The sequence below is a fragment of the Hypomesus nipponensis genome, chromosome 5 (assembly GCF_054491055.1).
Source record: "Hypomesus nipponensis isolate SF chromosome 5, ASM5449105v1, whole genome shotgun sequence".
Classification (NCBI taxonomy): Eukaryota; Metazoa; Chordata; class Actinopteri; order Osmeriformes; family Osmeridae; genus Hypomesus; species Hypomesus nipponensis.
Window position 1 is genome coordinate 948,400 of NC_140365.1, and position 27,826 is coordinate 976,225.

At 45.4% G+C, this 27,826-nt stretch overlaps 1 long non-coding RNA gene across 2 annotated transcripts; it reads right to left on the reverse strand.

The window, feature by feature from the left end:
* Nucleotides 1-442: 442 nt before the first annotated feature.
* Nucleotides 443-27,670, reverse strand: LOC146287639 (uncharacterized). Of its 2 annotated transcripts, XR_014755177.1 has the most exons (4): nt 27,299-27,670; nt 8,571-8,673; nt 8,340-8,386; nt 7,626-7,785 (listed from the first exon to the last, which is right to left on the reverse strand). It is a non-coding gene; the product is annotated as an uncharacterized LOC146287639 (long non-coding RNA). The 2 variants fall into 2 exon arrangements; XR_014755178.1 differs by lacking the exons at nt 7,626-7,785; nt 8,340-8,386 and adding an exon at nt 443-478.
* Between the last annotated feature and the right edge of the window lie 156 nt (nt 27,671-27,826).

Sequence of the window (27,826 nt, forward strand, 5' to 3'; positions counted from 1 at the left end):
TGGAGGCCCCGGGGGCCCTGGAGCACCAGGAGGGCCCTTCTTACCTGGAGACGATAACCATAGAAACCAGCCTTTGAGACACACCAACATCAGCCAAAAGCAAACAGATGAATGTTGAATCGGGCGAATGCCCACTTAACCTGGTAGGGGTAAATCTGCATGATCTCACAAGCTTGTGTTCTGCTTTACTTTAAACATTCAGTGTTAGAGATTTTGTGTATGTATTGATGAATGTGACAGATTAACGAGCAGCAATATGAGATGAGGTTGGGCCAGAACATTGACAACAGTTGCTAGGAGATATGTAATTGTTTCTGTTTCTGCTGATCAGATTGATTGGAGGTCAATCCCATAATCCAATCGTCCCTGATAACATTTGGGCAACACCTTTTGACAACCCCTTCAATCACAGAGGGCGTGTCCACATTCATAAGGAGAAATCTACCTTTTTTCTTCTCTTTCCGTCTTCCAATTGACTCTGAGAAAGAGAAAACACAATCAGATAAACAGTGTTGGTGACACATTCATATTCTGCTGTATTGTTCAGCTGAGCCGTTTTACAGTTAGAACTACAAAATCCATCTGCCATCGCGCCAGATTCCAGTTGGCATCTCCCACACTGTCCCGCTGAAAGCACTGTTCCCTTCAAGACCCTGGAAGCTCAGGGAAATGACTAACACACAAATCATCTGACAGAAGGCGTGGTTTCCAATGAGACACCTGGGAGAAACACAAGTATAGGTGGGTATGCGGCTAAGGTGGCCAATACACAGGTTAGAACAGAGAGATACCTGCCTTTCCCACCACAGAGCGGATCAGAATGTCTGTATCTTTACAACATCCAGGCTGGCTTCTCCTTGTCTCTATTTGCTAATGTTAAGATAAGCCATGAGTCATACAGTAAGGATTCAGACAGGGAACATGTGGAGCCAACGATCGGATTTAGCTTCAGGGTCTCTGCCCTGAAACAAAGAAAGCTTTCGCCTTGAATTAAACTAAATTGAACAGTGCGCTTCGAGAGCAGACTGTCCGTAAAATAAGATGGCTCACTTGGTGATAACATCTCTCTTGTAGATGGATCCAGATTGTTCTCCCAGATAAAGTTTCTCCCTGGACACATTAGTGGATGCACTTACATTGTTTTTTCTTAATGAGTGAAATCAAATCTGGAACATGTTAGTGAAAGATGTGAAATGCCAAGTCCTGAGTGATTATAGACACAGAGTGTGTGTCTGTATCATGGGTAGGCAGGAGGTGGGCTGGGAGTAATTAGCATTTAAAAGACTCAGGAATTTTACAGATTTGAGGAAAATCTCTCTAAAGGTGGTTCGCGTTCTTTACAGGCTGTATGTTGCAGTAGCTTTTTCAAAGTTTAAAAGCAGCCAGGAAGACAGTTATTTGAAAAGGTATTTGGTAATGGAATCATAGAAACATGCCACAAGCAGTATTTCAAGAGCAAGCAAGACAATAAATTATGACAACCGTCCATCTCTCCCTCCCTAAATGTTTGAAGCACCCCACATTCCAAAAATTGCAAGAATGTTTCGGAGGCAAACTAGAAAATCCCGATAGCTGTGGCTGCAATGTCAGCAAGCTGAAACACTTAGTGATGAATGAACACTGGGAGATGGCGTAGCACAATGTGCACGTGTGTGCTTTGGGGTCTGTAGCGGAGTGGTTTCTTCACATAAAGAGAGTTGGGAGTTCCGGAAAACAACTTCCTTTACCACAGCTCTCTCTGCTGCCAGGTATTGCACAAAACTGGCTGAACGATACGTCATCAACGCTGGGATTCAAACACAACAAGACATCTGTGTTACTAGACCCAAAGAGCAGATGGACGTTGAAAGGAAAATTGCCTTTAATGAGAGAACAGCTAGCATCGTTTCTTGTTGTGACGTTGGATCTGCGGCTGTAACAGTCACTGCTGGAAAAATAATATCGTCATTGACTCATTGAGCAATATGTGTTTGTTAACTGGTTGTGTGTGGAAGTGTGTGATGAGCCAAGGATACCTTTTAATGAAAAACCTGTCACATCTTCTGGCTACTCCCTCATCTGCTCCAGTTTGAACTGGCTGAAAAGTAGTTTTTTCAATGGATGTAATAATGTAATTTTTCTTTATTAAAGTTGTTTCTCAATGTTGTTTTGCATGTCATCTCACGCAATAATTCATTTTTTCTCTCAAAAACAGAATATTAAAAGCAAATAGAACAATCAGCCAAAAGCTTTAGCTTAAAAATTGTATATTTTCCAGATGACTTTCATTCAAAATGAATTCAACAGTCTCTCTGATGTAAAACAGTAAACATCACTTGGCTAGCTAAGCTGCAGCTCCGTGAACAACGCTACAGTCGGGAACACTTCAACAGGAAACACTCTTCCAATTTGTTGATTTGTTTTCACTTGGTTTGAATTTCATGGTCTGTTCCTGAAGGTCTAACACTTAAGAGATGAAAACAGCCGTGTAAACTAAATGGACTCTGTCCACCTCACGTCTGTCCTCTGGCCTGCCTTCCCCGGGGAACTGCCTCGTGGCAGGATGAGTTGAGAGCTGAGGGGAGTTTAACTCATTAAACAATCTACTTATCTGTTGAATCAATGATCATTCTTCATTTGTTTTCATTGGCTTAAGTCTGATGAAATGTGTTTTTACTGGAAACAGGACTACAGCAGTGCACAACTGTAGGAAAAATAAATAACTAAAACCTCCAGCGAAGCCATGACTCTGCGGATCAGATATTTTCTTGTTTTTTCGGAAACTTGCATTCACATAATACACATCCATACTTAGGTGAGAAATCTTGTTGTTAGCTGACAGTATGATGAGAATGTCCTCTCTAAGACATTGTGCAGTCAGGAGGAATGGTCACTCCTGTGGGTTCTCTGGCTATAAAATCTGCTGTAATTGGACAGTATTGGACAGCTATGGGGAAGGCCTCTCTGGTCTGAATTTGGCTGAATAAACACTTGTCCGTGATTGTTATGACGAAAAGGCACCTTGAACAAATCTAGCCTGACAGGAGATTTAAATAGATATAACAAACACTTTAATCACAATTTCCACATCATGACAGCAATTCTGCTTTCTCTCATTGTCACACTAAGATATCACCTAACGAGGACAAATTGTTCAACTGGACAAGCTCTTCTACAGTTTAAACAGTATAGACACTGTTGTAGTAGTGCAGATAGTAGTGTTTCATGTTCTGCATCTCAATCTCATAAAAAATCCTCCAGTCCACAATACATCATTGGACAAACATCTTAAGAATGGTATGTCTATATTTCGACATAAGGCTTCTGAAGTGTCTTCAGAAAACGAAAGAGAATGTTTCATTAAACCAAGCCAGAGAGATGTTGGCCCACACAGGGACAGATGGGTGGTGCGTTCAGATAAGCTTCCATGCAGAAACAAGAGCTCATCGTCAGCTGTTCCTCTGCAGGTGTCCCCCAGTGCTCCAGATAGTCAGCACAGCCTCCAGGAATTCATGATCTGAACCAGGATTGATCTGAACCAGGATTGATCTGAACCAGGGTCATAAATACTGGTCAATGTGTTATGGTGCGAGCAATTTGACAACAAAGGGAGAGATTCTTCTACATGTGACACGGCACTAATGGACGCACACTTGCAAGGATCGGTTTCTTGAAAGAATACCCATAATGCATCTGTAAACAGATTGTGACAAAAAGTGGTAAAACGCTTTAATGAATGGAACAAATTAGCATCAAAGAAGGGCAACATTGAAAACACATTTTCACAACACATACTACAAAAACACATCTGCTACGAAATGGCTTGTGAAGGCAAACTGCATATTTATGAAGGCAAAGTGCATCTGACATGAAAGAGAAATTATTATTTTGGCAATGGCTTCAGTACCAGCCCCCTTTGGTCTGATAACACAGAGGGTTCTTTTAAGTGTTCTCCCAGGGTCGGCTGATTGACTTCCATCATGAACACATCCGTGAACCGAACACTGGGGCCGGGAAGCAAACACTGGGGCCGATCTAACAGTTGCAGGTTAACTGGTGACTCTTGGAAGATACAGATGGTAGGTATACCATTTGGAATCGATACAACATCGTTGCACTGGGTTAACTGCCGCTGTGGTAAAGGCATGATACGAACATGACTGATGGCTTTGCATGGCTTGTCACATCTCAGATATCGCACTACCAGCGTTTTATAATGCTCACATGCGATAATATAATTATTGATAATAGACTTGACTGATTTCAGCGTTAGTAGAGGGGGAATCAAAGGCGCACTTGTGTAACGAGACACACTTTCACAGAGAACATATCTTCTTAGTGTCTATCCAGATGTGAAAGTAAAGCATTATTTAATATACACTTTGCAAATTCAGTGAACAACGTGAAGGGTGATCCAATAAACAGTGTTGGTGAGAACTAAAAGAGAAATCCAGGTTTTGATCTCCTCCAGCAAGCCCAAAACAGGGTTGTACCCATAATCTCATTTTTTAAGGATATAATCTTCAGACATATTTCAGTTTCACATTTCCTCTAATTCATACTACCACATGGCAACATACCTTTCCCTACAAAAAAAATCAAATTAAAAGGCACAAAGTAAACCTTGGCATGGCACAAAAATCCCTGCGACTGCCAAAAAACTCTCACCAGTTGTCCAAAAGGAATGGGATATTCTTTTGTGAAACCTCATCCTGTACCGGGCCCTAAAAGTGCTGTTTCAAGCTTAAGGTTTGTGATTCATGGCAGTGTGTTCCAATACAGCATTTCTTCCTTTTAATCCATTTACAAAGGTGCACAGACCTGACAGGAACCAGGTGGGAAACACTGTCCATCCGTACCTTTTAAAAAATGGGTCCTTATTGTTTTGTCAGATCAATCATACTCAACCAGAGTTGCCTTGAATTAAACATAAATCATATTTCACAATCCACCAGTACAGATATTCTAAGCATGTCCTCTAACATCTGTCTAGGTTAATCAACTGGATTGACTTTTAGATCGGGTCTGCTGTTTTTTAGAAAAGCATGTCAAAGAAATAAAATGGATATTAAGTTAAAATTCAATTGAATTGTGCAACGAAATGGCTGTTATTCAAGGCATTGAGTCAGCCAATGGTCATATCTAGGAATTAAGTCTGCTATCCCATGCTCCACACTAGGGAGGACAGCATTATCCAACACTCTGTGATGCTGCTCGCAGCCCTGTCAAGGTCCTTGTCAAGAAACAATTTGTGTTTAAGTGGCCGGCCTTGGGGATCGTAACACAAGCAGAGGAGCGAAGGCAAAAGGGAGGTTAGCCAACTGGCCCATCTGTCATCTTCTTCCCTAATTAGATTTAAAAAGAGCTGCAATAGCCAGCAACTTCATTGCTGCAAATTGGAAATGTTTCTCAGTAGGAAACTTAATTGCCCGTGGTTCATTACACACACGTATTCAAATTCATAAGTATGTTTATTGTTTTTTTTGAGCCTGCCTTAGTTGTTGTAACATTGACAAAACATCCTTGTATTTCACCTTGCTGTAAATATTCTTCAGGCGATATCTGTTTTCCAAGTGTTCACCGAGTCACATGCTGCAGGTGTAAGCTGAGCAAGAGGGGAGCTATGCTGAAGACCATGACAGAAAACTAGTGCCAAAACAGCGTGAGATTTATGTGACATAACGGCCTTTGATTTAGTAATCCTGCTGACCATACCTTCAGATCCATGAGAGCAGAACCTCAGGGAGTCAGGAGACAGGCCTTCTCAAATGGACCTCTCCACTTAGCAGTGAGGGATGGCTTCAAGAGGAGCACAGAACTCAACAGGAAGCAGAGAACCCCTCTGGTCCTGATCCAGGGTCTCTGCTCACGCCAGGGTCACGTGAGTGCACCAGGGCGCCAGCTCTCCGTTCAACCCCCCTCCATTTCAAACCACATATTTACACTACAGCATGCCGAAGAAGCATCATTAACGTTCCTTTTCCATTCAGACCTTGATTGCAGATTCACTTCTCCATTGAGAAGAAGGACCGAAGACAGATGGGTTTTTCGAGGTTTCAACACGTCTTTTAATGTGAGTTCACTGACGCATGCAGGTGAAGATGAGGAGAGGAACTACATGTCAGGTGAACATTAAACCCTTCCTCTGAGAACCACAGACACCCGTCAGGGCTTGTCTCAAGGTGCTTGTCTCTCTAGCTGCTTCTCATAACTGTGACCGCAGCCTTTGACGAACAGGTGAAAGTCACCACCATTTTGAACACGGAGGAGAGAATCCTACCTTTAATACAGGTCTCAATCTATTTGGGGAGGGAACACAGAACAAGTTTTGGTTTCCTCTCTCCGCCTATGTTGTCTCTTCAACCAACCATCAAAACAGATCCGATGTCGCTGAAGGTTTGTATACACACAAGCTTCTCATTTGTGGAAGTGGACTGAACAGTGATCCACACAAGCTGGTGGTGTGTCGTTTTTCCAGCTATATCTAGATGGTTTATTGTTCTTGTATACATACTGTCTAGATTCATGAATTGTATAAATACCGTCTGTGACCAAAACAATGCTGGCTATTACAAGTTTTTAACAATTCTTTTGTTTTTGTTGTCATTGGCTCTCCCTATCTTTCTACCTTCTTTTTCCTTTCAGTACATCTTTCTCTCTTTCTCTTTCCCTCCCCCTCCTCTTTCTGTTTCTCTCTTTCTCCATCTCCCCCTCTCTCTTTCTCTCATCCTCCCTCCACTCTCCCCCCTATCAAAAGCATGTTTATGGCCGTCTCTGAAGGAGACATTTCTCCAGGATCTTGAGAATGTGAGCATCTCCAGGCCAGACAGCCATCACAGTCAAATCCCTGGCAGGCCCAAGCCCCAGGCCCCAAGCCCCAGGCTCCAGGCTCCAGGCCCCAGGCTACAGGCCCCAGGCTACAGGCCCCAGGCCCCAGGCTCCAGGCCCCAGGCCCCAGGCCCCAGGCTCCAGGCTCCAGGCTCCAGGCTCCAGGCTCCAGGCTCCAGGCTCCAGGCTCCAGGCTCCAGGCCCAGGCTCCAGGCCCAGCCTCCAGGCCCCAGGCCCCAGGCTCCAGGCCCCAGGCCCCAGGCCCCAGGCTCCAGGCCCCAGGCCCAGCCTCCAGGCCCCAGGTTCCAGGCCCAGGCTCCAGGCCCCAGCCTCCAGGCCCCAGCCTCCAGGCCCCAGCCTCCAGGCCCCAGGCTCCAGGCCCAGGCTCCAGGCTCCAGGCTCCAGGCTCCAGGCTCCAGGCTCCAGGCTCCAGGCCCCAGGCCCAGGCCCCAGGCTCCAGGCCCCAGCCACCAGGCCCCAGGCTCCAGGCCCAGCCTCCAGGCTCCAGGCCCCAGCCTCCAGGCCCCAGGCTCCAGGCCCCAGGCTCCAGGCCCCAGGCCCCAGGCCCCAGGCCCCAGGCCCCAGGCCCCAGGCCCCAGGCCCCAGGCCCCAGGCCCCAGGCCCCAGGCCCCAGGCCCCAGGCCCCAGGCCCCAGGCCCCAGGCTCCAGGCCCCACCTTTTACGACTTGATCCTATTCTCTAAACACGCTTTGTGACTGACACATCGTTACTAAATCTATCGATCTATATTTCACAGAGGATTTTCAGCGTTGGCCAGGACAGTAACCATCTGCTCCCGTATGGAGACCACCATAGAAAGAATCAGACCTGCGTGTTTATGTGTAAATCAATCCTCCAGGAAGCAAAGACATTCAAAACTTGGAGGTAATCAGAGAAACAATACGTTGTACAACTGACAGGAACATTCCAGCGTGTTGTTGAAGAGCCTGTGGTATGTACACTCCCTTCTACTGACACCTAAGCAGAGGCCCACAAGGGAATGAAAGAGAGAGAGACAGAGAGGTAAGGAGAGAGAGAAAAAGAGAGACAAAGAGAAAGTGAGTGAGAGAAAGAGAGAGGGAGGGAGAGAGAGGGAGAGGGAGAGAGAGAGAGAGAGAGAGAGAGAGAGAGAGAGTGAGAGAGAGAGAGAGAGAGAGAGAGAGGGAGAGGGAGAAAAAGAGAGACAAAGAGAAAGTGAGTGAGAGAAAGAGAGAGGGAGAGTGAGGGAGAGAAAGGGAGTGACACAGAGAGAGAGAGAGAGAGAGAGAGAGAGAGAGAGAGAGAGAGAGAGAGAGAGAGAGAGAGAGAGAGAGAGAGAGAGAGAGAGAGAGAGAGAGAGAGAGAGAGAGAGAGAGAGTGCAGGCTAATGATAGAGAGCCCAAACAAATTACTGTGTTGTAAATGTACACATGCAATGCATCTCCAGCTTTGAACAAAACACCACATCAAAACGTTCTGTGTTCACCCCTGTCAAACCAGAAAACCGTGAGGATGGCCTCAAAAATGTAATTACTAACGTTTTGGTTTCTTACCAAGTGAATAGGAGAGGGAAACATTCTCAACAGCACAGACTCAACCTCTGTAAACATGGGTCAGCTCAGCTAGCTAGCTTTACCAAACACATTCCCATCAACACACAGATCCAAGTTCACGGGATTTCTGCTGTTTGAGTTCATGAATGTTTTCAAGGACAACGTCTATCCACCGAGCAAATGAAAGCAGAGTTCACGACACTCCCTGAACAAGTAGAAATTCAGACATACCTGATTCAGGTCGCTTTTGACTCCTTTTGGAGCGAAGGACGACATGTTCGCTGTCCTGTTTTAGGTGAGAGTTTTCCTCTTCGGCCCTGAGGGACAAGGCCTGCTATGAAGAGAGGGAGAGAGTGGGAGGGGAAGATTTGGCATGAACATGTTAGCAATTTTGATTAGTTTAGGTAATCTCTGCAACAACTCTAAATGGCTGTTATGACAATTTGAAAAACAAATCTACAGTAAATTCAGAGTTCAGAGTAAATAAGAGTTTCTGAGTATTTTCTGAAATAGGGAGGTGAGAGAGAACATCTTGATGTTCTTTCAAGGCTAAAACGGGGAAAAAAAGACAGATATTTCAACCACAGATTGAAACCCTTCTGGAATGGGTTAGATTGTCTCTGTGTTTTGGCCTTTGTTGACACAGGATTGAATTACTTGGCTGTAATTTTTTGTATTTATGAGACCTGCACTTGTGGAACATAAATTAAAGCAAACTGCAATGCGATTGTCAGAGTTCCTCTCCTCAGATACCATGAAGAGAGCTGGCAAACCGGGAGACTGAGAGAGGCTGGAATAGGGTGAGGGAGGCTGGGGGAGGCTGGGGGAGGCTGAGGGAGGCTGTGGGAGCCTGGAGGAGAGTGAGGGAGGCTGTGGGAGGCTGGGGGAGGCTGAGTATGATACCGGTAAGTATGATTTGAAAAGCAAGCATAAGTATGAGAAAGCCCACTCTTTACTTCCTTTGACCTGCATGTAAAGCACCTCTTCTAAGATCCAGAAGGAAAGCTGATGGATGCAAAACTGTACCTGTAAAATGTGAACATTGGCAAGGAAGGCTGGGCTTGCCAAACATGAACAATGAACATTACCTCATATGACTCCCAGCCAAAAGATTCATTTTATGGCCCCTCTGCATTCCTGTGGAGTCCACTTCCACCAACTGTGATTATACAGCGCTGAAGTGATTCTGAGAAACTGATATATTTACAGCATTTAAAATGCTGTAAATATCAGTTTCTCAGAATCACTTATTTTACTAATGTAACTAACGTCAATTTTACAGGATAGTCTTGGTTCACTGCAATTCCCTAACGGTGATACCTTGTCTTGCTTCACGGATGTGGCATTAACTACTTACTCTCTCTCCGGTGTTGAAGCAGAAGGGTTTGTTCATTGGGGGGACTCAAACAAAAGGGTGGTGGTGCCTTCCTGTAGAAGAGACTCTATCAGGGTTATCTCTCTCTCTCTATCAGGGTTAGGGTTATCTCTATCAGGGTTAGGGTTATCTCTCTCTCTATCAGGGTTAGGGTTATCTCTCTCTATATATATCAGGGTTAGGGTTATCTCTATAAGGGTTATCTCTCTATCAGGGTTGTGGTTATCTTTATCGCTCAATCAGGGTATCTCTCTCTATCAGGGTTAGGGTTATCTCTCTATCAGGGTTAGGGTTATCTCTCTCTCTTTATCAGTCTGGGGAAACCAACAGGCCTGGCTCCTGTGGACGCTGCTGCTTTGAAACATGCCAGAGTTTGTGCTTAACTCTGCACCTGGCCGACATTAAAACCGGGCAGGACAATAAAGGGTGAAAGCAGCGCTGGGAGTTTATTTTGTTTATCAGCGGCTCCTTTGATATCCCAGCCAGCCTGAGAAGACGGAGGACGGCCAAGACTCCAGCAGACCTGACAGGCGCTCATTACAGAGACCGCTGAAACTCAGCTCCACGGAAAGCTGATTCTCGGCATGTTCGTTTCCACTGAAAGGGGATGCTGCTCAGCTATGAGCAGGGATGTCAATCATCACGACAGGAACTCTATACATCACAGCCTTCTGATAGGCCTGGGTGTTCTACTGTCTTCACATCAGAGGGTTTTTTATTTATCAGACTTGTGACCGTGTGCTGTGTACTTAGATAACGTCAATCCAATCTGTGGTTTACATTCATGACTGGAGGGGGAGATATCTCAACATAAAAGATACACAAAGTTAAGAGTGGGATGACAAGCACAATGATGTCATCTTAAATGATTCTTTCCAACAGGCAGCTGATCATTACATGCTGTCAATCCCTGAGCGTTATCGTTACGTCACCCAGACACACACACAAACCCACACCTCAGAAAAACTGAATCAGCTAAGGCAGCCAATGGCAGGGGGAGGAGAGGGGGGGGAATAGAGTTGTACAATATTATTAATGAAAAGGAATTTGAGGTCTTTGAGCAATCATACCAACAGAGTTCTTAAAAGTATAGTGTTTCACACTTACTGGATTAAGAATTAGGTTTTCAGGATTAGACAGGATCATATTGTATGTGGGCAGATATTATCTTTCAGTGGAATGGGTAGAACACACTAGTAAGGTAACCTGTGTTCGTACAACACTGGTCGGTAGCAGTTGTCAAAAACGTGCACAATAAATTAACAAACACAACGTAATACCTCTCTACAACAACTCTACACCTGATGGCCCAAGGCATAGAGAAAATGAAGACTGCGAGACTGAGAGATAGACTAACTATGCACGGCATAGCACCAAACTGAAATGAGTCCAGTGAATAAATGATCCCAATGAGCCCTGATGAGACAGGTGCAAAGGAAGCTACCATTCTGAACCAAGAGGTTAGAGGAACAGGAGAAGCTGTCAGACAGGAACCAAGAGTAGAACACATGGGTAGAACACACAGAAGAGAGAGAGAGAAGGAGAGAGAGAAGGAGAGAGAGAGAGAGAGAGAGAGAGAGAGAGAGAGAGAGAGAGAGAGAGAGAGAGAGAGAGAGAGAGAGAGAGAGAGAGAGAGAGAGAGAGAGAGAGAGAGAAGAGAGAAGGCGAGAGATGGGGAGAGAAGGAAAGAGAGAAGGAGAGAGAGAGAGAGCTAGAAAGAAAGAGCGAGTGCCCCTGGGGAGAGGGGAACATCCAATATTAGAGGAGCCCAGTGTTGGGGTAGAGCGGGTTATCACCGGAACAGACGCTGACCTGCCAAATCCTAACCTAACGCGCCGGGGCTTTGAAAGCCTGAACAGACATGTTGTCTAGACTGTGCAACATGACCCTGCAAGGAGACCAGGAGCATTTCTATGCAGGTGGCGTTTCAAGGTGCGTTTTAAATTGCACCTTTTCTTCCAACGGCCAACATGGCCGTCTCATTCATCAGCTGAAACAGAGGAGACCCGAGAACAACTCTTTCACCCCGTCTGCGGGGGTTCACTCTGCAGCCGGGGCTTGAACAGGGCTGGGCTGGGGCTGGGCCGGGGCTGGGCCAGGGCTGGGGCTGGGCCGGGGCTGGGGCTGGGCTGGGGCTGACGCCATGACCTCCACTGATCCCTGTTCACTAGGCCGGCATGGCCAGGAACGGGGACCCTCGGGTCAGAGTGGGATTTGAAGGCTCAACTGGAGAGCCGAGGGCTGGGCAGGGACAGGGGGTGATGGAGAGAGACCAGCGTGACTCAGGGGGTGATGGAGAAAGACCAGCGTGACTCAGGGGGAGATGGAGAGAGACCAGCGTGACTCTGGGAGATGGAGAGAGACCAGCGTGACTCAGGGGGAGATGGAGAGAGACCAGCGTGACTCAGGGGGTGATGGAGAGAGACCAGCGTGACTCAGGGGGAGATGGAGAAAGACCAGCGTGACTCAGGGGGAGATGGAGAGAGACCAGCGTGACTCTGGGAGATGGAGAGAGACCAGCGTGACTCAGGGGGAGATGGAGAGAGACCAGCGTGACTCAGGGGGTGATGGAGAGAGACCAGCGTGACTCGGGGAGATGGAGAGAGACCAGCGTGACTCAGGGGGAGATGGAGAGTGACCAGCGTGACTCAGGGGGAGATGGAGAAAGACCAGCGTGACTCAGGGGGAGATGGAGAGAGACCAGCGTGACTCTGGGAGATGGAGAGAGACCAGCGTGACTCAGGGGGAGATGGAGAGAGACCAGCGTGACTCAGGGGGTGATGGAGAGAGACCAGCGTGACTCGGGGAGATGGAGAGAGACCAGCGTGACTCAGGGGGAGATGGAGAGAGACCAGCGTGACTCAGGGGGAGATGGAGGGAGGCCAGCGTGACTCTGGGAGATGGAGAGAGACCAGCGTGACTCAGGGGGTGATGGAGAGAGACCAGCGTGACTCAGGGGGAGATGGAGGGAGGCCAGCGTGACTCAGGGGAGGCCAGCGTGACTCAGGGGGTGATGGAGAGACCAGGGTGACTTATTCCAGACCGCCACAAACAGACCACCCAGTTTATTCTCCCATAACCAAGGCCAACAGGGCTGTGTGTGTGTACGTGCGTGTGCGAATATGAGAAATTGTCTTCTCTTTCTGTCTAAACAGAATGGGATGTTGTCGGGGGGTCAGACTGAATGATGTGACATGCACAATTTACTTCCTGGAAATGTAGAACTGGTAAAGAAAGACAAGAAAAGAAGACAAAAAGCGCACGACTGATTGCTAAATCCTTCAATTCAGTCCTGCAGTGACATGTAGAGCAGTTTTGGCACATACAGCGTGGTAGTTCTGTTCTTATGGGAATATGCCAGGGAAAGAGAAGCCACAGGGAGGAACACAATAGCCTGCAGCTACTGGGTTATTGATTTGTTTTGTGGGTCACGCTGGTCCAAAAGATCTAAAATGAGTTATCAAATGTATCTTGGATTGCAAGCCCCATTCATAACACATAGAAAAACTTAAGACAGATATTTTGGCTCATCCTACCCATATCTACAGCGTGCTGTTTAGCTATCCTCTACCTCAGCGGTCCCCAACCTTTTTTGTGGTCCGCGGCCCGGGGGTTGGGGACCGCTGCTCTACCTCAATAACCTATCAGCCCAGGCTTCGCACACCTCCTCCGGCCCACACAGGGAACGTCTTGACAGCAAACACAGTACCCTCTCCACAAACACATCTTCAATCAACTACTTCACAGAAAAGTTATCTTTTCGCGTGGGGTCAATTACGTTTTATTCAATCGCAGGTGGCTGTCCTCACCCCCAGGTGGTGAGAGACCCCAGCTGTTCAGGGTTAGGCTGGGTATCAGGTGTTGACCCAGGTGACAGCACCACACTCACTGTAGTCACGGCTAACTACACCTCAACTGGAAAAGGTTTGATGTGAAACGCACATGATGGCCTGTGGAAACACAGATTTAGCTGCTCTATAGAGATCCTGAGGTTCAGGAAAACTGCTTCTCTTTTAGTGACAAGCCATGTAAACACTAAAGTCCTGCTTGCGGTGGGGACTTCCCCTTCGCAAGGTAGCATCTAAACTACTACAAAATATCTTGCTTCAGTCTGCAAGTCAGTTATAATTAGGCAAGCTGTAGTGAACTCAACTGATCACTGAGGTGGAGATGAAGAGTAATGAGTGTGGTGGATGTGTTTCACAGTAGCTTCCTCTCCTTTCCTGTTTATTTTCACTTGTCACAGAAACCTTCTCGTGCTTGCATGAGCACTGTTTTTATTTCATGAAAGATGTAGCTGGTCATTACGTCGTAAACAGCCCATAAGAAATTGCATCCTGCAATGGATGTGTGGAACATTTTTATGCCCTTCCCCATGAATCACTTAAAGAATAAACACCAGTTACTGTTTATACAGGCCCAAATGTATTGTATATATACAAAATGTGGAGAAGAAAATGGCTGACTGTTCAATGGGAATCAAATGTGTCCCATCCTTGCTCAGTGTTTGGTAGGAAACAGCCAGCACACTGTGGAGCTGGTCCATTCAGCCTTGAAAGTTGAAGTGTGGACAACTCACTTCAACGACCAAGCCCACTCATGTAAACCGTCAATCAAAAAATGTCCTTGCTAAAACTCTTGACAGTTATACATGAATGGCGGTTGGGTGTTGAACTTCTAACCAAATCTTTGATTTGTCTGGTTAATAGTTTCCATCCAAATAAGCCATGCAGACAAGTATTAGAAGAACTACGAACCAGCCAAGACTTGTGTTATATACACCAGCGGTTCTCAAACTTTTCCCCTGGCGACCCCCCAAAATTCCGTGGTGACGTTTGGCGACCCCCTATTCTCGTGACTAGTGGAAACATGGGGGAAACCGGAATTCTCCTCCCCCAAAAGTAGCTAGCCCTATGGCTGGATACTCCTCTCGATAACAAAAAAACGTTCGAGTTTCTTCCACAATCGACCGAATTGGCCAAACAAGGCATGTGCATTTACCTTACAGTGTACATAATCTAGCTAGTTAATGTTGTTTTTCCAAGTTTTCTAGAAATCTGCTCAAATCGAGGCTTAACAGTGCTACTACTACCGTCATAGCTGCCTGTCCTGTCGGACACGTAATTCTTTCCTAAAAAACTCGCGTCAATCCCACAAACAAATTCTTCGTAAGTAAAAAGTTTAGACATTTAATTTACAATATTGACAACACATATGAAGAAATTTGTCTTTACTCATAATATCGTTTCCAATTTCAATTCGAAGCTGTAAATCTACTGTAGGCAATCTTCCATGGTCTCCGCTCTGGCTCCGTCTCGGAAAACAACGGCTGCCGTTGCTGACGATACATTTATTTTCCCCTCCCATTAACCCCTTAACCAATGATATGTGCTTTGAGCTCAAGTTGTCATGAGTATCTGGCAGTATTCAGAATTAAAATCGGTGATTGGACGGCAAAGATATTAAGGCAGGAAACATGGGAATTTCATTTCCCATATTTGAATTGTCCGGCAGGAATCATCTCGCCCCCGAACATTTTTAACGACCTCCCGAAAAACCTTCGCGACCCGTTTACCGCTGATATACACAACATGTATATAATATTAGACTGTTTATATGCTGTGTGTATATATATGTGACATATGTGTAAAAGGCAAGCATGACCCTTGGCCACCAGCTTCATTACATGTTTCCATGTTTCCAGGGGCAATCGCTCTCTATTCCATGTTTTTAATCAAATACATTTGGATAAAAGCGTCTGCTAAATGAATAAATGTAAATGTCATGTTGTGAACATTAGTTTTTAATCCAGTCCAGGCAAACTCCAGTTCCATGTTTTACCACTGACATTGATCACGAGTACGGTGTCACGGACGATGTGTGTAAACTCAGAAGATCTGTAGCCAAACGTGCTTCATGACGGGCCCTGACCTGGGATCTTAAAAGCCTGACAAGCCCCACATCAGCAGGGACTGTTCCCTAAGAGAGGCTGCCCAGGTCAGCTACAGCCAGGGACTGTTTCCTTCACAGCAGATGGAAAGAGTTGGAGCAATATTTAAAGTACAGTTTATTAATAAGACGCCATCCCTCAACATCCAGTCTATTATCAGAGCCTTGCATCACTTTGGGGCCTGATGGTCATGCGTCGAGTCAAGTTTTACCCCAAAATATTCACACAAAAAACAACAATTCAAAGATTTGGACGGGAACTACTTTTTTTCCTCCTCCAGGACATCGACTGACTCCAGTCACTTTTAATCGTATGCAGATTTCTGTTCAGCCTCGCAGCCAAGCTGAGTAAATTGAAACTCTCCACAGAGCTGAGATTACCGTGAAGACAGCTAAGTCACTGATACTGGAGATGCACACAGTGATTCAATTTCCTTTATTTGATATAATCGTTTGAGCATTTTTTGGGGCCTAATCTTTATTTGTCACTATAAAGAAACTGACAATCACACCAGCCAGCATCAAGATAGCGGCGCTTGTCACTCCAATGTCTACGCCAAAACATAAATCTACCAATAGATTGTTTGTACCAATTAAATACCCCTTGTGTGTACAGTATGTTTTCATTGTGTACATTCCCTCTGTTCACACGAAACCATGGATCTGTAATGAACAGTTGGATAGATATGCTGCCCAACCCTGAGTAGCACGCTCCCTACCAAGCTGCGCACACATCCCTCACGTGGCCAGCCTCCACACAACCCCTCCCCACAGACCCAGACGAGACCCAGACGAGACCCAGAGGTCATGTCCTGACCACCTCCATGACAGTCCTGCCACACGCCCAGCTCACGGCGTCTGAGGAGGGTCAGGGCCCAGACGTGAGCGTGTTCTCACCTCGTCAGGCTTCCCTCCAGGAGGGTCCGGTGGAGGGAGAGTGGCCTGCCGCTCCACAGGCCTCCACATGCGAGGCAGCTGTCGCCTCTCAGTCACACAGCACAGACCTGACACAGCCAACCACCCGGCCTGCATTACTCACAGAAACACACCCAGCACACTGGCCTCATCAGGCTGTGGCACCTGCCTGTTCACCCGCCGGAACACATCTGTACGCTGCACGCTGAGGACACTGACAGAAACTGACTGTCCAGTCACCCAGAAACAGAACTGATCTGAGAGACTTTATCTCAGGACATCCCTTTTGAACTCAAGAGGGAGGGCCAACCGAGCACCAGTAATCAACGATGTTTGACATTGCCATCTGTGCTGAGAAACTCCTGCACGTGACACTTTCAAGAACTGCCATTCTCCACAAAGCACACCAACGCTTGATCAGTATTTTCCTACAGACAAACTGAAATGAGATCATTTGTCATTACCCATGTCATTAATAGTCCAGAACATTAACACTGCATCAATGTCTGTCAGTGTATACGGTGCAGCTCATTACTCCTTCAACACATCCGCTAGATCTGAACGGTAAACTGTTCTGTATTACAACTCAGAGGCCACACAGAGTCAGTTTAAATCACAGACATGAAAACATGTGACAGCGCTGGTGTGCTGTTTCTGACCTCATAGGGTTCTGGTGACAGAAGCCAGCATCAACCCACACGGCAGCCCTCTGAGCCCTCTGAGCCCCACACGGCAGCCCTCTGAGCCCTCTCAGCCCCACACGGCTGCCCTCTGAGCCCCACACGGCAGCCCTCTGAGCCCCACACAGCAGCCCTCTGAGCCCCACACTGCAGCCCTCTGAGCCCCACACGGCAGCCCTCTGAGCCCTCTGAGCCCCACACGGCAGCCCTCTGAGCCCCACACGGCAGCCCTCTGAGCCCTCTGAGCCCCACACGGCAGCCCTCTGAGCCCTCTGAGCCCCACACGGCAGCCCTCTGAGCCCTCTGAGCCCTCTGAGCCCCACACAGCAGCCCTCTGAGCCCCACACAGCAGCCCTCTGAGCCCCACACGGCAGCCCTCTGAGCCCCACACGGCAGCCCTCTGAGCCCTCTGAGCCCTCTGAGCCCCACACGGCAGCCCTCTCAGCCCCACACAGCAGCCCTCTCAGCCCCACACGGCAGCCCTCTGAGCCCTCTGAGCCCCACACGGCAGCCCTCTGAGCCCCACACGGCAGCCCTCTGAGCCCCACACGGCAGCCCTCTGAACCCTATGAGCCCTCTCAGCCCCACACGGCAGCCCTCTGAGCCCCACACGGCAGCCCTCTGAGCCCTCTGAGCCCCACACGGCAGCCCTCTGAGCCCCACACGGCAGCCCTCTGAGCCCTCTGAGCCCTCTGAGCTCTCTCAGCCTCACACGGCAGCCCTCTGAGCCCTCTCAGCCCTCTCAGCCCCACACGGCAGCCCTTTCAGCCCCACACGGCAGCCCTCTGAGCCCTCTGAGCCCCACACAGCAGCCCTCTGAGCCCCACACGGTAGCCCTCTGAGCCCCAAACGGCAGCCCTCTGAGCCCCACACGGCAGGCAAACTCTGGAGCACAGTGACGACGTCTCAATAACGTCTGAGGAGAGAGAGAATCCCTGCAGGAGGACAGACAAGTCTCCTGACTGTGGCAGCGCCAGGGGAAACACCGTTTCACGTCTCGTCGTTTCAGATTCACACGAGGCACATGAAGAAGAGGAGTTTCCTCTCCTCACGGTAGCAAAGCCGCAGCTTTTGAATGTGTTTGTGAGTCATGTGGATTTGCCCCCTTTGTATTCTTTTCGTCCACATACAGGACTCGTTACACACTTAGTAAACAAGCTTGGTGTTGTGCCGTGAAAAGTTAAGAGTTGTTTTTTCGTCATTGAAAATGAATAGGATGTGATTGAAACCATGTGGTGTTTCAGCAGAACTTGGCTAAGCCACGGCAGCTGTGAGGGGGAACTGGCTTTACATGACAAATACTCTCAATAAAAAGACTGACAATGAGAGGATGGTGGACGAGTCAGAACTACATTGGTTGTACCCGGTGCTCCCTATACTGGATAACATCTCTGATAACCAGGTGCTCACTATACTGATAACATCTCTGATAACCAGGTGCTCCCTATACTGATAACATCTCTGATAACCAGGTGCTCCCTATACTGATAACATCTCTGATAACCAGGTGCTCACTATACTGGATAACATCTCTGATAACCAGGTGCTCCCTACACTGATAACATCTCTGATAACCTGGTGCTCCCTATACTGATAACATCTCTGATCACCATGATAAGGTTTTTGACAGATTACTCCAAAATGTAAAATATTTTAAACACACAGCCTAACTATTTCCCCTCTGCAGATGAGAACTGAAGCATAAGGCTGTGTGTGTGAGTGTATGTGTGTGTATGCATGTGTGCCTGTGTTTGTCTGTGTGTTGGGGAGGGGGTGTCCACTAGAGGTTAGGAAGTGTTCCCCTAGAGATGCCATCTGACAACAGTGTCACAGAATACATTCACATCCCAGAGTGTTCAAAAGCAGTCAGATGGAGTGGGAAAATGTAGGACAACCGAGGGAATCAGTGTTTCTACGGAGACAACTTGGGTCATGTCAACACAGAGCACACTGCATGAAGACTTCAAACAAACACTGGGTACTTTCAACAATAGTTATGAGAAGAAAAGTTCTAAAGTTCTGGGTTTTCCTTAGTTTGAACACAACAAACACTATCAAGCTTCTTTATACAACAGCCAAGACATGCTTAGTGAATGACTCACTGGTCTCTTTCTCTAAACTATGAAAATGAATATGGCAAAAATGTTATTCTAACTGCTCCCAAGCTAAAAATGTTCCCACAAAAGGCTAGAAAACTGATTTTCCTTATTAACAAAGCAATTGGGTGAACCTATAATAACTTTAGTACTCGCAATCAACCTTCTTTTTTCTGGAGATGGTTTGATAACGGTGTTCAGACGTGGGCCACAGGACACAGGCCACACGGGAGACGTTCAGACAGTCTCTGAGTGAGTTGGATAAGGGATAAATCTAATCAAATACACACTCAATGCTCTAGTAATGAAGCCAGACCTTCCATGTCTTACACAAAAAAATCAAACAAAAATTATTGCTTAAGACTAGGAATAACAAACTACGATTATGTGTCATCCACTTTAAGAGCCTATTAATATATCAGGGGAACGCTGCATTGAAACATGTTCACATGTTTCCCACAGATTTCACCTCTGGGCTCCAAACATTTTTATCTGAATTTCCTGCTCATCAAATTGAAAAACTCTCCAGTGAAACGATAACACTAGTCTGATTCCCAAAGCTGTCATATTTTCTTAAGTAATACCAGATAATTTGGTTAAACTTTCTAAATTTGAAATCTGCAAGTCCGTAAATGTGTTGAATGATCACAGCACTTAGAGCTCACACAAGAAAGAAAGAGGCCTAGTTGACGCTCTCTTTTGAAATTAAATATCAGTTGAAATAATACAGAATCTGTTTGTGCTATATTTTCTTCAGATTACGTGCTACGTCATCCACAACATCTGCACGTAATTAAGTATTCAATAACACTGGCGAAGTAGTTAATTGGGTAAACCTCAATTAGGAACTCAAGAAATAAAACAGTTCATAACTCTTGACAAGTCAGATTATCTGCCATCTCGTAAATCCGAGCCACACACTTCAGTGATGTCACATTTGACAATGTGTGGTCCGCGAGAACACTACTTCTTCATGGCAATCTCAACACACACGACCCAAACTGTGTTTGTATCATTGAGTGCAAACCGCAGATCCAGTGCACTCTGTACCAACAACTGCATACAACGGTTGGTCGTGTTGAGTACATTTGTAAAATGAATTAAATCAAATGAAAGACATTTTAGGCAAGTGTACAAGGTATGCTAGCTCATATGGCCTCTGGGTTACGGAATACAGTGCTGGGCAGGCATATCTCTATTCGCTGAAACAGCCCGGTACATCATCGTTCCTCAACTCCCCCCATCTCCAGAAGAATGATGATCTTTACATCTGTGGATGTTACAAACGAGAGAAGGAACCCCCGACCCCTTTCATTGAGTTTTATAGCTCTCTGGAATTGGTCTAAATTACAACGAAAGACAAACGGGGATGCGTTCACCGCGTAAGGCTTTCCGACATGACAAATGAGTTTTTGTTTTTTTTCATAAACCAAACTGCGCCGAAACTGACATCAAACACTTTGCATATCAACAAAAAGCCTGGGATGTCTCCGACACGCCTTATCTCATCTAGCCTCAGTAATGCCCCACAGCTGCTCCCAGTAAGGCAGTCACGAAGGCCTTTGGACGTCGCTCTGCTCCAAATGAACATCCTGGCTCATCACAAATGGCACTGTCTTTTGAATCTGCTAATCCCCTGGGTTCTAAGCAAAAGCAAGGCATTCACAAAATTGGAGCCATTTACTTTATTCTTAGGAACTTAACACCAAAGATGAATTCAAGTTTAATAAATATTCATTTACTATCATTATTCCATTCACAGGATATTAAGAAATATGTTTTTGACGCAATTTTGCGGCCCCTTGTTGAAGACTTGAAAGTCCTTGAAAGTTCAGGAATTCAAGTACCTTTCTCCAGAGAGTCCTTGTTTGGCACTATTGGTTTAGTAGACAAGAAAACATCACAGTCAATTTTCAGTGAAGATGACACTAAAATGATATTACGAAACCAAGCTTCACAAGAACAGCACTATGCAGACTTGTTAGCTGATCCTACCATCACTGCTTCTTTTGGCATTAAACACAGCTCATTGACTTACAGTATTTTCATATTTCTGACAATTATGCGCCAGAAAGAATGCATGATATCCTTGAGGGTGTTGGACAATATGAGATAAAGTTACTTCTTGAATATCTCTCTGGCATTATATTGAGACAAGAGATTTGTAAGAGAATTTATTCTTTCAATTATGGCTACTTGGAAAGAAAAAATCGGCCTACTAGATTCAATCTACAGCAGGGTATAGTATTGGACTGAATACCATTCAGACATTCTGTTTAATTCGTAATGTTCCTCTGATATTTGGAGACAATGTTGATGAGGGAAATCAACTCTGGTATTTACTACTTTTGTTATTGCAGATCATTAACATAGTGTTTTCTCCTGTAGTAACAGAAGGTATGACTTACTATCTAAAACATCTTATTGTGGATCATCATAGTCTCTTTAAAGAGTTATATCCAAACAAGAATTTCATTACAAAACATCATCACATGTTACATTAAAATACAGAAAAAAGTAATTGTCAAAAGACTACCACATTTCAGGTGTGTATTTAACTCTACAAGAGTGTATATCAGAATGGGTTTTATTTGCCATGAAAGTTTTCACAGACATGGAATTTGCTTTGGCAGGAAGGTGCGTACATTAAACATAAAGGTATCTAAAATGTAAATATGAGGACTAACTATACTAAGGGTACATAACTAGCAATACTAAGTGGAATTAGAATAAAAATAAACTATACAATAACATTTTAAATAAAATATAAGTTGCAGGGATTTACAATATAAAAATACAAAAAATACAAATATTACAAAAAATACAAATGGTTCAAGATTGTGTAGTGCAGTGCAAAAAGCAATGTGTTTTAAGGACATTAAGTCATGAAGTCAGTGTAAACTCTTGGCCTTGTTGAAGAGGCCAACAGCGGAAGGGAAGTTTTTGTGGCGTGTGGTTTTGGTCCTGATGGACCGCAGCCTTCTGCTGGAGTGGAGTGACCGAAACAGGGAGTGACCAGGGTGGGAGGAGTCAGCCACAATCTTCCTCGCTCGCCAAAATATTACATATATTTCACCATATATTAACACTAGTGGGGAAGATAAGACTTGGAATGGTTATATATACGCTGCTGTTGGGTGTATGAATAAACACTCAGTGTTACAATGTACTCTGTGAGTAATGTACATATTTGACACATTCAAAGGTGTTATTTTAACTCCAAAATGGAGGGAGTCATATAAACATTTTAGGGCGTGTTAAATTAGACTAAAATTTTTGCTGTGTAGGGTCATGATCCACTGCTATCTTTGGGACATTGACGGAAGAAAATACAGTTCCAAAGGACTAATTCAGAGGAAAATAAGAGCTGTTCTGAGAAGAGATCAGTTTTGTTAGTTTACTTTTGGGACGACATGTCCTAACTCTGATCTGGAGACACGCTGCTCATAATAAAGACTGTTATGCTCTTTAGATAAAAAGGTTTAGTTTTTGGCATGACATTCTTTCAAAACAAATGAGTTTACAAGGCCCTTAGACTAAGACGGAACTTCAACTGAGAGCCCGGCCATAGCAGACCTTGCCATGTCGCTGTTTCCCACCGGTTTCACCTCACACGGACCTGTCTGAAGATAGACGATCCTGGATATACTGTGAGAAACATCCCTCCCATCCACATTCGTAAGAGGCAGTCTAACTGCATATGATCCGTTGGAATGTTTTCAACAGTTTTGTTCAGGATCACACTTTGTTTCCCCATCTCTTTTAGTTTAAGCATTTAATACCAGATTTAATACCAGATTTAATACCAGATTTAATACCAGATTTTATACCAGATTTTATACCAGATTTTATACCAGATTTTATACCAGATTTTTACAAGGTTCAATAAAGTATCCCTTCCCTAAGACAAAAAAAAAGAAGAGATGTGGTCGTTTGAAGGCTCAAGCTTTTAACGTTTGGTACAGTCTGTAAGTGTGAGGCTCACAGACTTATGGCCACATACAAATGATGGATAACAGAGAATACAAATTAATGGGGGTGATTATCATCAAAACTGGAATCCATTTGAAACTACAATCAAATGTAAAAGTTGACTATGAGATAGCACATTTGAACCCCAATGAAAGGGATGGTGAATTGATTTGTTTTGGAACAGTGATGCACACGAGTCGTGTGACTCAGTGAAGATTAGAAGCAGTGAGGCAAGAAAGTCTTCAACACCGTGCAGTTCAGTCTATGGACATCTAAGTCGAACACCCTGTAGTGTCTGACTCTAGGAAAAGGTCTCCCTAGATCTGAAACAGTAGTTCCGAACACACCAACTGCAAGTGATCTCAGTTGTTTCAAATTAAACTAAGTCAATCCCAACGTAAGTCTAAACAACACAGTTGGTGCTAGGTAGCCACTAATGACATCTTGCTTTGAGTGGCTCAATGCCAAATTCTCTCAGCCTGCTCTGTTCCCCACACGGCCTTTTCTATTTGAACGTTCAAACCTGGGCTGTGACGCACCTGTCAGCAATTTGGCAAATATGTTTTTCCACCTGCTACCTCGTTTTCCCTCCTTTGTTCCTCTGAGTGTTCCCCTGCCCCCCTCCCCCTGCCCCTTTGCCCCCCCCCTGCCCCCCCCCCCCCCCCCAGCTCCGTAGCTGTGTGTTGTGGCTTTAAAACAATTCCAATTTGGGACAACCAGAAAACCACATGAAACATGTTTCGTCAATGTGGCCTCCACATCTGTTCTGCAGCAAGGTTGACAACTTGCTTTCACCACTCCACTATTTTTCATGGTCTCTTCTCCCTCCCAACGATAACCACTACAACAATCTGTACTGGAGACTCACGAGGTCGATATAGGCTAGGATACAAGTGATGAATGTACAGAGATTCATTTCTTTCATTACAATTGTATATACAGTTCTCATGTCTCATTCTCAAGTTTCCGTAATTAAAATTTCCCAAAGATTTGTGGGCGCATTACTCTTTAACTACATGTTAACATCATTACAGGTCGTTAATAAAACAGACTTTAAGAGGTTCTGTGATGAAAAGGTTACAGGTTATGATAAGTACCATGTTGGCACTCTTGATGGTCAGCATCAAAATACTTCTGGTCATATTATAAAGATGTATGTTATGATTCTTTACTCATTCCTCTGTGCTGTGTTACACAGGCCTATACTACAGTAGTATCGGCCTACTGTCGGATGGTTGATGCACAACCTTCATGTCTCCATCATCCTTGCTGCACACCAGCTCTCATGGTCTGAAAATATATTGTGACATACATATACACAATTTATCCAGAATATCAAGTGGAATATTACTCAACAAAGTATAAAAGGGTCAGAAAGAAATATGGTGTAAGAAACTGTTTTCATTTTGACACATAATCCTTTTTGCATATGCTTTTACCCAAAGCGACTTACAAACCATGCATGGAGATCTAGAAGGAAACTGTACAGTATTTCTGTATCTTCAGGGGCACTCTTTGTCCAGTATTTCTGTATTAAGAAGGGAACTCTTTGTCTTCTCCGTGCAGTAAACAGACTTCTAGCCACAAAATAGAGTGTCTGGTTTGCTTCACACAAGAAAGTCAGAACATCTGTCTAGCCACTTGACTGTAACCCCAAGTTCATCTAAACAAAAGCAGGTGCACACAAGGGCAAACATCATCCACAATTAAGGACGTACATTCTTTCCAAACTCTCGCAAGGAAACCAAAAGTAAGGAAAACAACAGTTTTGACACCTGTCCTCTTGTTACAAACATGGCCCAAGGCCGACTTTTCCTTTGATAGGACTCCAGATAGTTCAATTAAAAACCTAGAGCTAAAATAAACATCATTACTAATCACATGTTCAGAGTTCATCATCAGCGAATGATCTAATCTTGGATCGGGAGTGGAGCAAGGACTAGTTAGGGAGGGCGTTGGACAGGACTAGTTAGGGAGGGCGTTGGACAGGACTAGTTAGGGAGGGCGTTGGACAGACTAGTTAGGGAGGGCGTTGGACAGGACTAGTTAGGGAGGGCGTTGGACAGGACTAGTTAGGGAGGGCGTTGGACAGGACTAGTTAGGGAGGGCGTTGGACAGGACTAGTTAGGGAGGGCGTTGGACAGGACTAGTTAGGGAGGGCGTTGGACAGGACTAGTTAGGGAGGGCGTTGGACAGGACTGGAAATCTTTTCCTGGGCTTCCTAGAAGATCACAGCTCACAAAAAAAAGCTATTTAGCCATTAATCAACTTCACATGTCAGTGATCACAAAACCATACTTTGACATCAACCAATGTATCCTACGGTGTCTCAACGGACTCCCAAAGACCCTTGCACAGATAGGGCACACAGATAGGGCACACAGATAGGGCACACAGATAGGGCACACAGGTAGGGCACACAGATAGGGCACACAGATAGGGCACACAGGTAGGGCACACAGATAGGGCACACAGATAGGGCACACAGATAGGGCACACAGATAGGGCACACAGATAGGGCACACAGATAGGGCACACAGGTAGGGCACACAGGCTAACATTTGCAACCGCATCCAGTTACTGCATTCTCCCACAATCCATTTTAACAATAAGTAATTGAGTGGATGTAATTTACTTGCGTGCACAATGTTGCTATTAAACAGGAACATCCTGTAAGAGATCCCATACGACACCGGGTGATTGGTCTGGTTTAATGGCAGCGTTGAGCGTTGGCTCCGGATCTCTGTGTGGAGCAAACTGTGCTAGTCAAAGATTTCACACTGAGCTCTGGAGGAAAGCCACAATGCCTCAGGAGGGCAAACGAAGGAAGCAAGGGGAGGTTTACCTGTTTTGGTTTGTTCAAAATCTCATTTAGGCTTTTTGAAGCATTTTATTCTTCAAATGAACCCCTGAAAGCAAACCATTCCTACAACAAAAATGACTTTACAAAATTGTAACTGCCGTAGACCCATGAATTCATAGGATTACACAGCTGCAAGTGCTGTGTAATTCCATGCTCTTTTCAACGGCGTAGACAATGCAAACCAGAATTCTGGGTGAAATCTATCAAGTGCTTGAAAGGAGTCCAATGCTGTGTCACGTGTCCCATCTTCCTGAGCACCTCTGTCCATAACATGGTTGGCCAGCTCGTGAGATTAGACTGTTCAAAAGAGTACATTTGGCAAAGAATTGCCCGAGCCTCTTAAGGATGTGTCAGCATTGTCCGCTACAGGCCATCAGACCACAAGCTGACAAGAAACCGGCAACATAACGATTCCAGTCTCCCTCGTGCCAACGCGGTTAAGTGTCGGCAGTTATACTTGGCGGGGATGGATGGAATTTTACAGCCCACATGCAGAACCCTCTGTATAGCGCGCGTCTACCCGCCTCAACACGCATCACCAAGTCTAACAACCCCACACTCACACTGCCTTGCTGCCATTCATTCAGTCACCAAAAGAAGTTGCAGAACATTGAACTCCCACCACATCATTGTGCAAAAGTCAGAGGAACAGGAGTCTAGGCTCTGTTATGAATACAGTAGGAAATGTGGTAACATAAAACATCACTACACGTGTTCGATCTTGCGTATAAAAGGAAAGGTCATGTGGTTAATTGGTATCAAGATCACAAAACATTTCCAACACATTGTAAAACGAAGATACTTCATGTTCAAGTTGGGATGTAAAGCAAAACACACTTTAGACCTTGTAAGATTCTAAGTACAGGAGCTTGATGGAAGAACGTATCTGGCAAAGGTCCTCTATGACCATTTTAGCCGGTCCCGCTTTAAGTTATTATATCACACCAGTAAAACAATTACCCCAAACAATAGCCGCACGGTGGAACTCATACAATTAGGGAATTCCAATTTAAGCCACACCTACACACTCACACTCACACTCTCTCCCTCTCTCTCACACACAGGCACGCACGAATGTGTAATTTCACTGGACGACATTCATTAGGTACCTGAAGGTCAATTGGGTAGCTGACTTCCAGCAGTTGGAAGCCAGGCGCGTGCTTCTCACTCATATCGCTGGTGCCGGCCGTCTGCGACTCGTCTCTGTTTTTCTGGAGAATCTCTCGTTGTACCTCGGATCTCAGGTCCAAATAACAGGACAGTGTGATGAAATGCAAGGAAATTGATAAAATGAAAAATCCCAAAAATATCTTACAATTGTTGCACTGTCTCCTGCAAATGCAGGTAGACTCTTTCAAATCACTCTCCTCTAAGTTTGCCAACTTTACAGACAAAGATTTCGGTGCCATGTCGAGAAACTGTTCCAGTCTATGCTATCTAAGCATACTCGGCTTCTGGCTGCTCTATGATCCTAACTTGAACTGTCGGCACGGAGTGTAGTACAACGCCAGTTATCTTCGGCCACATCTAATAAGGGGGATGGGATCCACTTATGTTACCGTAACATTCAACGATCCGCCCAGTTGTCTATGATTGGACTGCGCTATTTTCGCTCACTCAATTGAAAAAGGAGCGCC